We start from the raw sequence: 13,995 nt of genomic DNA, 5'->3' as shown, positions 1-13,995 counted from the left end.
CTCATGGTCGAATCATATTCGAAGTGATTCGAATTTTCACGATATTGAAAAGACTTCGAATCGTTTCGATATTGAGATTTGAATGGCCATCATCAGCGATGCTATCGAAATGGGGGTGTGGGGTGAGAAGGAATCTTGGCCCTTGAAATGGAGGGATGAAGGAATCTTGGCCCCACCCCCACTATGCAATTTGCGCGAGAATCGATATGCACCGCCGTGACGTTTCTCTCTATCGACTTCCTTCCTGCACGCGGAAATCGAAGGAAAGCATCTCGAACGGTTATTGCGACGTTGGTTCGGTTTACTATTCGTTATCGCAATTCTGTTACACACCGACGGGCCTGTAATTGTGTCGAGGGCAGTGTGTGCGTAGCCGCCACCGCTAATGATCAGAAAGCACGGTGTGTAACGCGAAGCCGGGAGGAAGATAGCGCACGATGAACTCTCGATAGTCTCGCGATCGAAATTACCATTATCTCGTTGGATTTCGCGATCGAAACTACCAGTCTTGGCATTCGTTCATTACACTGGAGAACAAAATAACATTTTTTTCATGTTATCAGAGGACTTAAGATCGGTTCCAGAGTAGGTACTCGAAGATCCTGATTTCGCATTAACATTCGATTTTTAAGGTAATCGAAACTGTTGAAATTTAACGTCTGTATCGGTTTGAAGTACCCACTATTTTTGCTTTTTTGTTACCTATTTTGTGGTGTATCACATAAATTGTTAAAACTAGGGACGTAAAATGTTTTTAGAAGTACAGTCGCGGTTACTTTTGGAACAGCCCACATATTTATTTATCCTACGGGACAACCCTATTAGTATGCATTGAAGATACATTATTAGTAGACTACGGATGTCTACGCATTTATAGCATTCCTTAACTAGGAAACTATAATAAAACAAAGATTTTAATAAAGCTTAAGATCATTTATGTGTTATTACAAATTTAGCGAAGCCTTTAATACAAAATTTCAAATTATATCCCATTTTAGATTTTAAATATTCACACCTAACCTTGTAAATTTTTATAAATTTCCGCAGTCTAATCATTAGTAATAATGTATGAAACGTTGGAGGGAAATGAAAATTCTACGATTTAATTTGAATCGGGACTAAAAAAATTCAGAATAAATGGAGTCCAGACGAATTGGAGTCACATTAAATATCGATACAAAATATCGATAATTGAATTGAAAAGTATTCGATATTCGAAATATCGCTAATTGAATTGAAAAGTATTCGATAATTGAATTGTAAAGTATTCGATATTCGAAATATCGATGATTACATTGAAATGTATTCGATATTCGAAATATCGATATTGTATCGCCCATCTCACTACTGTACACCCGATAATAATATTCGATCCTACACGTACCCAAAGTGCATCGCAGGACGTCGGCGAAGCCTCCTAAACGACCAGCAGCCTGATTTTCCAAATGACACGGGTACGCGACCACCGAAGAGAGGGGAGTCTTTGCCACTGACTCGATCCGACCGGAAGCTGTATGTGCTTCGTATAGTCAGGCCGCGCCATATGGTAGCGCGGCGAAATAAGAACCAAATATACTGGTTCGTCGAATGGACATACGATCCGAGATCCTATTTCAGTAAACCGCTCTCTGGCGGAAGCGTAAAAACTCCGTTGTGAAAAAACGTACCCTTCTTCCTTTTTCTTTTTTTTTTTAACTTACAGGAACTGTTACCGCTGTGAATATTACGAGGAACCGCGCAAGAGAGACTGTTTTTTCTTAACCTGTTAACCGGGGTACAACGTAGTTAACTCATCACTGGAAAATGCCTGCGTAATCAACTAAGAAAGTAGTAGATCAACTCGATATTTTGTTTTAGTTTTCAATCCCACTATAGAAACCACTCTATTTTTGTTCATTTCCAAAACAAAATTCCATCGTTAAAGGGTAAATACATAGAAAGGATTTTTAACCCTTCAACGCTCAGTGTGTCGTGCGTTACCAATCGCAACGCGTAGCCAATGCTACCGCGGAAGCTCGGCCGGCAGATACGCGCTCTGATTGGTCAGGGTTTTTCGTTAATATCTCGTTAACAAAGCCTCGGATAACATTTTTGTTAAGGAAAAAGTTGTTTCAAATCATCCCAGGAACCCCTCGTGTCCGGAAGTCGAAGCTATTTTGCGACACCCTGTATATCGCTTCACCCAATAGGATTCATCTATTTCTTATCGGTCCCCCCATTTGAATGCATTAACATGACACGGAAATATCGTTTTTATTTTCTGCGTTTCACTTCATTTCATGGAACGACAGAATTTTGCCGATGAGGAACTATATGTATAGGACTCGACGAAAGATCGGCGAGCCACGGTGTACGTGTGCAAACTGTTCGGAACGAAAATATACGATGCAGGCAACGAAACGAGAGGGGGGTGGGAGGGTGGAAGAAAATGGCGTCGATGTAAATGGCAGAAACGAGGAGAGACGATGAAAAAATGGTGAACGAGTGAGAGAACAACTCGTGCAACGACACCGTTCTCGGAACGTGAACGAATTTGAAGAAAAAAAAATGCGAAACGAAACGCTGATATCAGTCGTGCGTATTTACAGGACTACGGCTTTATAGGTCGTAGCAATTGGAGTCAACGATTTCGTTCGTTTTTATTTCGGTCCATCGAGGGGCTACATACGTCCGACGCTTCGAGACTTTTTCCCGATGACGGTAAATATTACTGAAAAGTCGATTTTTTTTAGCTTTCAAACGAGTTGACTCTCGGAATCCTACAAATTTCATTGGAAAAAACTGAAGAATAACGGTAATACGTTTATGAAATCCGTTCACTTAGATAGGATTCGGCGGTATCTAGTTAGTTACTGTTATATCGTATATGTATCTAAAATGAATAAAAACAAAAGATTCTCGAAGTAGATGAAAGATCCAGTCTTTATCGTGGAAGCTTCTGGAAATATTTATTCTTCGAGTTTTTGAAATTGTGATTGTTTTTTAACATGAACACGCCCTCTTTCTTATTTACACAAAAAACTAAGGATAGGTACAGAAGTATCAGATAATTTGATCTAGAATAATTCTATAAAATTTCGATTAAGGGGTTACCTTTCAGCTGTTAAATAAGAAGGAAAATTAAAAATTTGTTAGAATATCGATAAACCCTTACATCAATGAATAATCTCATCACCATCATTGTCTTCAGTAATGCCAATTTTCCTTGACTAAACTGCTGTCTATGCAATTATTCTCAGTTCTATTTATCGGTTCTATTTATTTTTTTTTTGTATCTATGGGTAAAAAATCCTCAGTCATAAACTTCATAAATCGACTTGTCAGAGATTACAGTATATCTTTGGGAAGTGCAATACATATTTGTGATGGTGACAAAACGCAATATACAGTGGCAGAGAAAAATATCCATACACCAATAATTTTTACTACCATCATCAAATACTGTTTTTAGAGTGACAGCCGGCTAAAAATGATTTCCATCAGGCTATAACCTGTATCCGGATAGAAAAGTCTTTGACGCTCTTTTATTTCATAATGCAAAATATAATGACATATATAGTAAATGATTAAACATTACTTTTAGTCTTTTACTAAATAAATAAACTGAACTAAATACAAGTGAAATATTTTAGAATTATTAATTTCAGCTATTCTATAACTGAAAATCAACTTATGGCAGTATACTTAAAACTAAATCATTCTTAACCCTTTAATGCCCAGTGTGATGTATACGTAACATCTGGAAAATGATATTTCCAGGGATTTTATCGTGAAAATACAGATAAGGCGCACGTATTGATACCATTTTTGAGTTAACTAATCGCAAGAAATAATTGGTTATCCGGAAGAGGTGTTTGGACGTTACAGGGTTAAACAAAATTTGTTTAAAAAATAAAAAAACAAATTGACTTAATACCGATATTTTCAATTTTAAAATAACAATTTACAACATATATGTATATCAGTCTCACAATTGATTAATACTGAAATAACGAATCAAGGGTTTGGGTGTTAAAGGGTTAACCAACTATTAAAGCAGAAAAAATAGTACTGTCATATTGTAACAAGCGTCACCAGTGTATAAGAACTTTCTTCTTCGACTGTAGGTTTCACATCCTGTGTACCAACCAACTACAACCGGCTGCACTCGAAACACACTATACATATTAACCTTTCCCACTGTATCGAATTTTCCACACGAGATTTCGTAGAAATATTCTACAAACATCATACTATTCAGTAAAAAACAAAAATATACAATTTTCGAAACATCAAAATGTATAAGTATCCTATGCGGACGTATTGTAGCCCCTTAATTCTACCGTGGAACTTAACGCGATGAGAAAACGATCAAAACCCATAGATGGAAGCGTACCTGGAAACACGTCCTTCGTGTCAGGATTATAAGGATGAATCCATCCGTTTCTCTGTTGTATAATGCACTGGAACATGTTGGCCGAGCTACGCCGTGGTTCTTGATTCGGCCACGAAAAGGGGGCGGTACGACGAGCGGCAGCGTGGACAGAAGAACAAAAAAGACCACAAGAGAATTACGCGAATTCCGTTAGAGTTGACAAGCTTCTTCTCGACCGGGTGGGCCGGTCCGCCGTTCCCCCTCCGGCTCTCTTCCTTTGAAGAATATATCCCTAGAGGGCACACGCGGATTAAACCCGGGAGGATCGATCCCAGGCTCGATCTTACTACCACGCAACCCAAAGAATACCCCCCTGTCCGTATCCGCGAAAAATTTACCGTCCTCGGAATCTGGAACGGAACTCGTTGAAATGGAAAAATTACGAATTTCTTGGCAAAACTAGGTTCTTTCTATCGTAGTTTAAGCCCTCTCCACGTACAGCCAGAGGACTCCTAAAGGTCCCTTTCCACCGGGCGGAGATACGAATCGATCGGCCCCGCGCATCAATCCAATATCGTCGAGACGGATAGCTACCAGTTGCAAATATCTCGATTCCGATATCTCGTGTACTCCCTTCTAACACACGATTTATGCTCCGGAGGGTTTCCAGTCAAAGGGCACCGAGGACACGGTCCTGCATGGCAGCAGCGTTTCCGGAATCATCAGGGCCAGTTCTCATGGTGTCTCGTAGTATCTCGTCTGTATCCAATTATCGGTTCGCTATCACCTTTACACTCGTCATCTCAGTGATCTCCCATTTTCCAACACACATGTGTGTACACCCTTCGTCCCATTCCTCGCACAAACACACCACTACCACCTTCACTGACACTAGTAGTTTCCTCTCTTTTCCCCCGAATCGGTCCCTAGCCTCCGTGGACAGCTGTTGTGTGTTCCGTCGCCGACTGGATTTTCTTTTTCCTCCCCCTCAAGCACGTCTGCTGAGGCCGACTGTCACTCGAACGCTTGCTCTCATCCTTTACGGCAAAACAAGAGACACTGTGTGTACGTACGTTATACACGGCAAGTAAATTCGACAGATATATACAGAGTTTTCGTCGGATGCAAGTATAGGTTAAGTCGCAGGGGGGGAGGGGCACGGAACAACAGCACAACGCACTCGACCGGACCCCGACCCGTTCCACGGCCTTGAAACGCGGCGGCACTGAATCCTCCCGACTAACCGAAACCCATGGTTGACCCCCGGTTCGAACACAACGCGCTGGAATCGAGGAGGTTCGCTGTCGGAAGGGAATGTAGGAAATTTAGGGCTAAGGGAAACGGTGGCGACGACGTCGATGCCGGTCCAGATTCCCCCGTGAACGAAGTGGAAAGAAAGGCCACACACACAGCCGAGGTGCTGCTCTCGGGTATCTCCCGTTGCTCCTGCGAGCACAGAGGGTGGCTGGTCGGTTGGCTGGCTGGGATCGAACTAGATGGCTCGTCGCCAGGCAACCGGATTTTCTCTCTCCCTCGCGCTGTGAGTCCCGCGCGACTGATTCCCTTCCACCTCCCTCTCGAAGACTCAGTTCTCTCTCCTCCGGCCGCAACCGACTATACCCGATCTCTCTTCCTCTTTAGTCGTCGCGCTCCGTCGTACTCGTGCTCTCTACCGATGCTCCTCTCGCCACTGACTACTTATGGTTTCTCTCTCCCTCTGTTCTCCACCCCCCCCCAACCCGAGTCTACGCGCACCCCACCTTTGCCCCTCGCTGCCGCTCTCTACCTCAGCGTTCACATCGGAGCTGCAGCTCACCGGTTCCTCTCGGCCGGACTCGCCACCACCACCCACCCACCCCCTGCATCCTTCGGAACGCACTCGATACTCCTACCTTACCCGACACACACCACGAATTCTATCAGAGACGTGTACCACCGCCGCGCCCGCCACACTGTAACTATGCACGCGTTTTGCCCCCTTCCTTGCGTTCAAAAGGGATGGACGAAATTCGGTTTTTGGAATGGTGTTTCGATGGATTAAACTAGAGATTATTATTATTGTTCAATGTCCACTATAGTAAATTCTCGATGAGTGCACGAAGGCTCCTCGACACTGACAAGGAGAGGTGCCCAGATGTAACTCTAACTTTTTAATGAGGTTTAGCACAATGATAGAGATTGGAATTCTAAAGCAATGGCATATGTTTCACCCGTACATGGCCATTAGTTTACGAAATATTTAATGTTCAGTGCTGAGGAGTCTTCGAAACAGTCGTCGAGGATTCACTGTGGTTTCTAAACGGAGAAAACTGAGTTTAACGTTTACGAAGTTTCATATTGTAGAAGCAGAAATGTAGTGAAACAATCAAACATACTATAATATCATCTACTAAATAGCTATTTATTACAATATTTAAGAAAATTTTCTTATTATCAACATAAATTTTTAATTGTTGTTAGTATTTGGAGAAGACAAAGAACTTTCAGAGTTTTGGAATTAGGACTTCAAAGAATATTTGTTCCTTTCTAGGTTGAGTTTTCTTTATATTATGGTGAACTTCTGTATTCTTTGGACCAATGAGACGTACCTAGATTGAGTAAATTTTTTTTTAAATGGAGTTAAAACAGTTACGAAGTCAGACGACGACGTGTACACGCGTAATTAATATATCCGTGTTTTAATCCGGGTAGTTTTCAATACCAGAAGTACCGAGCAAGTCAAAATGACATGTCTATACATTTTTACAACGATGATTAAAATGTTCTTATAATATATGTTCTCAGATCTTTTGCAACTTTTATTATGATATGAAAGTGAAGAAATTAGCATCAAGCAGTGCATAAAAAAATATAAGGTTGCATTTAAAAAAACAACGTTGATCTTCATATGACCTATACGCCTCCACATAGAAAAAGTTACTCTTAGTTACAACTTTTGTCTGAATCATTTTTTAATATCGTCAATAGTTTCGTAGATATTCGAGTGTGTCGATTTAAATGGGACACCCTGTATTAGTTGCATGTGAAATCGAGGGGTCTACATTAAATCCCTGGCACAGCCGATGCTGGTTCGGTTCCGAGCCTATTTTTATGGTTCGAATGTTGCGATAATGAACACGAGTTGTGAAGAGTGTGCAACGAACATAATTGGCGCGAATGTATCGCTCACGGGAAAATGAATTAAAATACAAGGAGATAATATTCTATAAAGAACGACGTAATTATACTGTATGAAACTCACTTTTTTATGTATGTTGGTAGTTGCGTTATACGGTGACTGAACGGAAGTGAAGGAAAATTTAAATTAGGGATGGGTTTCGCAAAACATTGAAATCCCCGAAATCCAAGTAAAAAAATATAAAATGGATGAATAATTCCCGAATATTTGGCGTGAAATGCTTCGTGAATGCTCGATGAGCAGTTTTTGTTATTGGATATAAAATATAAGAAGACTAACGATCGATAGCGATCGATAATGGTCGTAAGAAAGATTATTTTTCAATTACGTATTATACATAGTATTAGTGGTAATGAAAAGACATTGAAATGCTTTGCCACTTCCTATTGGATTTGCACGCTTGTTTATAAAATCCTCAGAATGCATAAAAAAAGATTAACGCATAACGCAATTTCTTTTTTAATAAAATTCTTTGTGCAAAAAAGATCTTCAAACTGTCTGCTCCCAATGCCCTCGTTCGTGCATGTTTCCTTTATGAGTTAAAACTAGGAGCAAAAAATCCTTCAACTGTCTGGTAGAGGCGTGTAACATTCCACTGGACTAACAACGCGAGACATTGCACAGCAAAAACTACACTGAACAAAATTTCATAGTTTCACCTGGAAAAATTACCATTATCTTCCACATTTTCCAAACATAATATTATCTGTTATCATTACTACTATCCACTTTTAAGTCTATGTAAAATTATTCAGCGGAAAACGCATTAAAACGTACGAAGACTGTACTGTAAAATCAACTATCATAAAATTTTCTTCACCACGGACAAATTTCAATAAAACGAAAACATAAAGGATCGTATACAATTGGGAAAAGGTTATCGTACTCAATGATACCTGTGTAAAGGACCATTCCACGCAAAATTAGACACTTTTTGGAGTAACATTTCGGATTTCGTTGAAACTTGGATATGTGATAGTCTTTAATGTTATATAAAAGTATCTCGACGAAGTTTTGAAAATTTTTAAAATTGTTCATTTTACAGCTGTTTGAAATATAGATCGGCGTTTCTTCAATAAATTATAACTGCTGAATTTAAAAACTGATCAAAATGAGAATATCATATACTGAATTTAAAAACTGATCAAATGGTCAATATCATATACCATTAAAGACTACAACATATCCAAGTTTCCACAAAATCCGAAATGTTACTTCATAAAGTGTCCGATTTTCAGTGAAACAACCCGAAACCATTAAAATTGGCAGAAACAACAATGAACTATGGTACAATTCTCAAACCCAACAAAAAAAACCGCACGAACATTCCGAGCTACATAATAGAACATCATCCGTCGGTCGTGGGTTCGTCCTCGAAACGGCAATTCTCACGGTTGATAGAACGGTTCCATGGCGCAGAGCGCGGCACTACAGCACGATGGAGCGCACAGTCCGATGGTGTAGAGAGAGAGAAGAAGAGAGACAAAATAAAGGAGAACGGTTGGTGCATCGGCGAGACGTACCTATACATACAAGTCGATTCGTCGAAGAGACTTTCTAGCCGAGCTATGAAAACGGAAAAATAGGACGAGTTCGCGGAGAATTGTACACGGTCCGAGAGGAATATATTTTTCGTGTTCCCGACGCAACGTTTCGGAGTCGACTGAATCGCGTGTAATATACTCGTACACACCGCGACTGGGCGCCATTCGACGGATAATGTATCGCGCGCTAGAGAGGGTTCGAAACGTTAGTCGAGTGAGGGGGGAGGGGGGTGTAACGAGAATCCGGGCAAGGAAGAGAGACATTATAGACAGAGATGAAATAATAGGAACAGAGAGACGGGATAGATGCGCGGCGCGTAGACAGACGAAATTCTCATGAAAATGCGGCCAAAATCCATTTGTCTCTCGTACTTTTGGTTATTTCTCCCTTTTGAATAGAGTACACGCTAAAGGGGGACACCACTGCGAGACTTTAACAAAAAATCTATTTTTTTGTTAACTCTTCAAAAATACTATCTGAAAATTGCAAATCGATATTCGAGGAATTTACAAAGGTACAAGTGCATGCGGATTAGATAAATAATTTCAAGTCTAATTTTAAATTCAACTCTGTCAATTTTTATTCTATTGACTTGAAATTTCGTCAGTATTCTTTACACAACATTACCTTGAGTTGCGTGTGGCCATGGATTTTGTGATCGAAAGGAAATGTTTTTAAATATACTCGAAAAACTGGCCAATCTATTTGCGAATTTTCGAAGTTTTGTTTTTTAAAGCACGCCTGCATCTCTTGAATTTCGGATTAAAAGTGGCTGAAAATCTCATTTATAAGTCACATGAAAGTAAAAGGAAGGGTAGACTAAGATCTTGTAACAACGTGATTGAAGATAAGTTGCAAAAAATTAAATATCACAATTGCTCAACGTTGGAAACAAAAAAATGTACTAATAAAAACATTCTTTTATTTTGCGAAATGTAAAGTGAGCCTTTGTACGAGACGTGAGAAAAATTGGTTCAAACAGTTTCATACTAATAATATAATCAATAACGTTAGTATTTCGTAATTTTTATTTACTTTTCATGTTATAGTCGCATAATTAGCAAAAACATAAAACATGGAGACCGTTCACTTTGTTTGTTCACTATAATGGACATTTATTTACCGCTATTTGTTTACGCCGAAACTTACTCTTAACATTTGGATAATCTTATTCTCATGATTTTTCATCATTTTTACCAAAAAAATAAGCTTGTGCTACTGCAGAAATATAATAGACAATGAGCGGGTTAATTAACACTATAACTACCAGCGTTGACTGTATGCAAAGTTAAATTGTGTAATATATTAATACGTGCAATATATAATACAATACAGTTTAGTATAATATAATATCAAGTGTATAAGAAATTAGAGGTTAACGTAAATTTCGATGAAAGTGTCTCTAAGATTCCAGTAATTATAAAATAAAAAATCTGAAATCCGTCATTTAGATGGGTTCGGTAGTTCTAAGTTTTAATTCATTAATGAACAAGTCAGCTTTAATGACACATTAATAAGGGACACATAACCTATTTACTACTCCCGCTACGCAGCAATGTATACATCCTCAAAGTCTGCGACCCCTTTTTTTTGGCAACGTCCTGTACAGTTTCCCCCTGACCATAATTAAATTATTCCCGATTCGGTAAATGACACAGTCACCCATCTGGCGCCCCAGCGGGAATCTACGCGTCACCGAAAACGTGGGTGTCGCCGCAGTCGAAGTGTTAATTGTTTTTGGCCCTGAATTCCTCTGAAAATTCGCGGCCGACAGACACGGGAGATGGACGGGTGGAATCAATGAGCGCCGCCGCCCCGCTTGCTCGCGACTTTCGTTTCTCTCCTTGTCTCGCCTGCACCGGCCAAGAGAGTGGTGTGCACTGTGCAGCAACGAGTCTCTCTCTCCCTCCGCGTTGACTCTGTGTCTCTACATATACTCTATACATATGTATAATCACCGCGGCGCTCGTTCAACCCTCGAAGCGTGACCGTGACTGTGACTCCGCGGACTCTGATCAAACGGAGAGTGCGCGTGTCCACCACCCGTGTGTATACGCCAGTCTCTCTGGCCCTCTCGCCTCTCTTATCCGGCCACTCATGGCCCATCCGCGACCAAAGAGAGACTACACTCAGGTCCATCGTCCATCCACACCGAAACACCACCGCGTTGCAACACTCCGTTTTCACGGCCGTGGACGTTGTTTAACGGGGGGGTCGCCACGCGTGCGCGCGCAACGTGCTCCTCTTCCCACCGTTCCTGACCAACACTAATCGCGCTTATTCTCTTTATCCAGCGGTTTCGTCCGTTCCATTCCGGAACTAAAATATACTGATCCAATAATTCTCAATGCGTTGAGTGTCATGCGCCCCCCCCCCATCCCTCCATCGCCGGTGACCGACGCTTAAATTTCCAGTAACCGTCAAAATTAATTGAAACAATTGATTCGAATTAGTATTTATAAGAGATCTGTGGGTGTCGTGGTCGGATCGAGGTCGCAGAATCCACGCGTATCAGCGCGAGGCTTTGGCGGGGCTCTTGCGTTTCGGCCGATGCCGATTAGGGCGATCGGGGGATAACGACCGATCAAGGCTATGTGAACTCAAAGACGCAGGTGGCGTGTTTGTATGTGTTCCACCTATTAGAACCTTACATATTTTACATTTATTGGTATTTTTAATGTTATAACGTAAACCGATGTCATTTTAGCAAGAATGATGAATAAAGTATGACAATTGAACTCACGCTATAACCTCTTCAGGGATACTGGCACGTATGTGTACGTTTAGTTTTTCTTTCATTCAAGTGTCATTCCAAAGTTGTAAATAAATATTCACCAGGAAATTCTCCAACAAAAAAGGATTTTAATTAAATATAGCCGAATAAAAAATTAATTCTTTCTGTTCTTAATAAATTTGTCTCTAAAGAAGTTAATGGGTTTGGCTTGGAATACCCCACTACCACCTGCACTGTGTTGTTAAAATTATCTTACACTGATAACATTTTCTATATAAATATATATTACGTAATTTTTGTTTACATCTTGTGCGACAAGATACGGAATTTTGTATTGAACATTCCCCCCCCCCCCCATATTAATAGCTGTTTGTTTTGATATCCCAGAACCGATATTGACGCCTTTCTCCATCTTCAACAGCAATAAATTAATTAATACCACTGATTAATATCCCCGCCTGTTCTAGGCTGCTTCTTCCGTATCGTAGTATAAAAGTATAAGTATCACTGTTTTCCGTTAGCAACGAAAAAGTGCGGTTCAGAAGTGGATCATGTTTGTTCGGAGGTCTTATGCGGCGGTAACAAAGTGCTCGTTATCATCTACTTGCACGAAGTAACAAGACCATTTTACTACTGGTTTTGCCACTTTTCACGCTATCGCGACATTTCTAATCATTTTTTCCCTAGTTTCACTTCCTTCGGTCCCTGTTTCCTTGGAACACGCAACGAGTTGTTTTTTTTTTCAATTTCACAATTTCGCGAGACTCACTTGGATCGGGACACGTACGAAGGCTACGCGAAATAGCTTCAAACTGTCGAAAAATAACAAATCCTGTGGCTAACTAATACCAAGATGCACTCGTAATAAGTACATTCTATGCACGTGAGATCTAAGATATCTAATCTAGATTCGCGCCTGTTTTGCAAAACGGTTTATAGGTTATGTCACCAAATACAACAAACACGGTAGCAGTTTAAAATATACACTTGTACGATGTATTAATGCATCATTCGTATGTGCTGATGTCTAAGAAAAAAGCCCCTTAGACTTCAAATATACACGTCTTCTTTTCTTTTTTTCTGTGTATTTTTGAAAAAAGCTTCGTTGGTTCACTTCCAAATGACGCTTATTGCAGAACTGTCAGAGTCATCTGTTACTTAATTTCGGAGGTGCGACGATAGGATTTCGGTTTCGACCAAACTGTGTGAATCAATTTTACTATATATGTTTACTTCTATTAATATACTGTCCGTGGAAACGAATGATCTCGTTTCCCTTTCTTTCGAATCCGACCACAAGTATACCAGAAAAAGTCACGCTTATACCTAACCAGACGCTACAAGATTTGTTCGATGTAATAACTTTAACATAAGCATTTTAAATAACATTAATCGTTATTTGGTATAAATATGCGCTGATATGTAATATATAAATAATATAGTTTTCAATTTTAATATAATTTTCATTATCTTGTTAAAAATTTGTTTCAAAATTTGTTTTTCGAGTAACATTCAAAATGATTGATCAATGATAGCATTATGTATTATGTATTAACACAAACTTCCATAATTAAAAAAAAAAGAAGAATCATTTCCACTAAAATTAAATAAATAAATATCTATTTTTCTATGATACATAGTAAAAAGAAATATATAATTTTACATGATGTACATTATTTTAACTCTATTTCATCGTTCGAAGCAGTTACGAAAAATGGATTTTCCGGATCGACTTTAAACGAATCGACCAAGTGGCTTTCGATTAAATATTTCTGTTCAAGAGTAATACACCTCTGACGTAGAATCAACTCCATTCTCAGCTAACCGTACGTACTTGCTGCATACACACGACAAAGTTCATTCTTTCGCGTGTGACTTTCGGAAACTGAACCTCTACTAATACGATCATTACGTAGTACCGCTATTTTAAAGTTGCAGAACGCACGTGGTTACGACCTTCATCCAGACGAATGGTATAACCGAATTCAATAAATACACTACTTTTCTCCTTATCGCGCATCTTGGATTGTCCCGAAGTCTTTTGTCACCGATTAGCTGAATCACATTATGTATCGGTGTGTACTAATAATTCGATTAAAATTACGTTACGATAAGATACATATGCTACAAGGTACTGAAGTTTGCAGTAACATATAGCGGGTGTTTGCACTATGGCCAGTTAAT

This window comes from Dufourea novaeangliae, unplaced genomic scaffold, assembly GCF_001272555.1.
Source record: "Dufourea novaeangliae isolate 0120121106 unplaced genomic scaffold, ASM127255v1 scaffold18, whole genome shotgun sequence".
Taxonomy (NCBI): Eukaryota; Metazoa; Arthropoda; class Insecta; order Hymenoptera; family Halictidae; genus Dufourea; species Dufourea novaeangliae.
The sequence above is the reverse complement of the archived record's forward strand: the minus strand, read 5'-3'. Positions refer to the sequence as shown.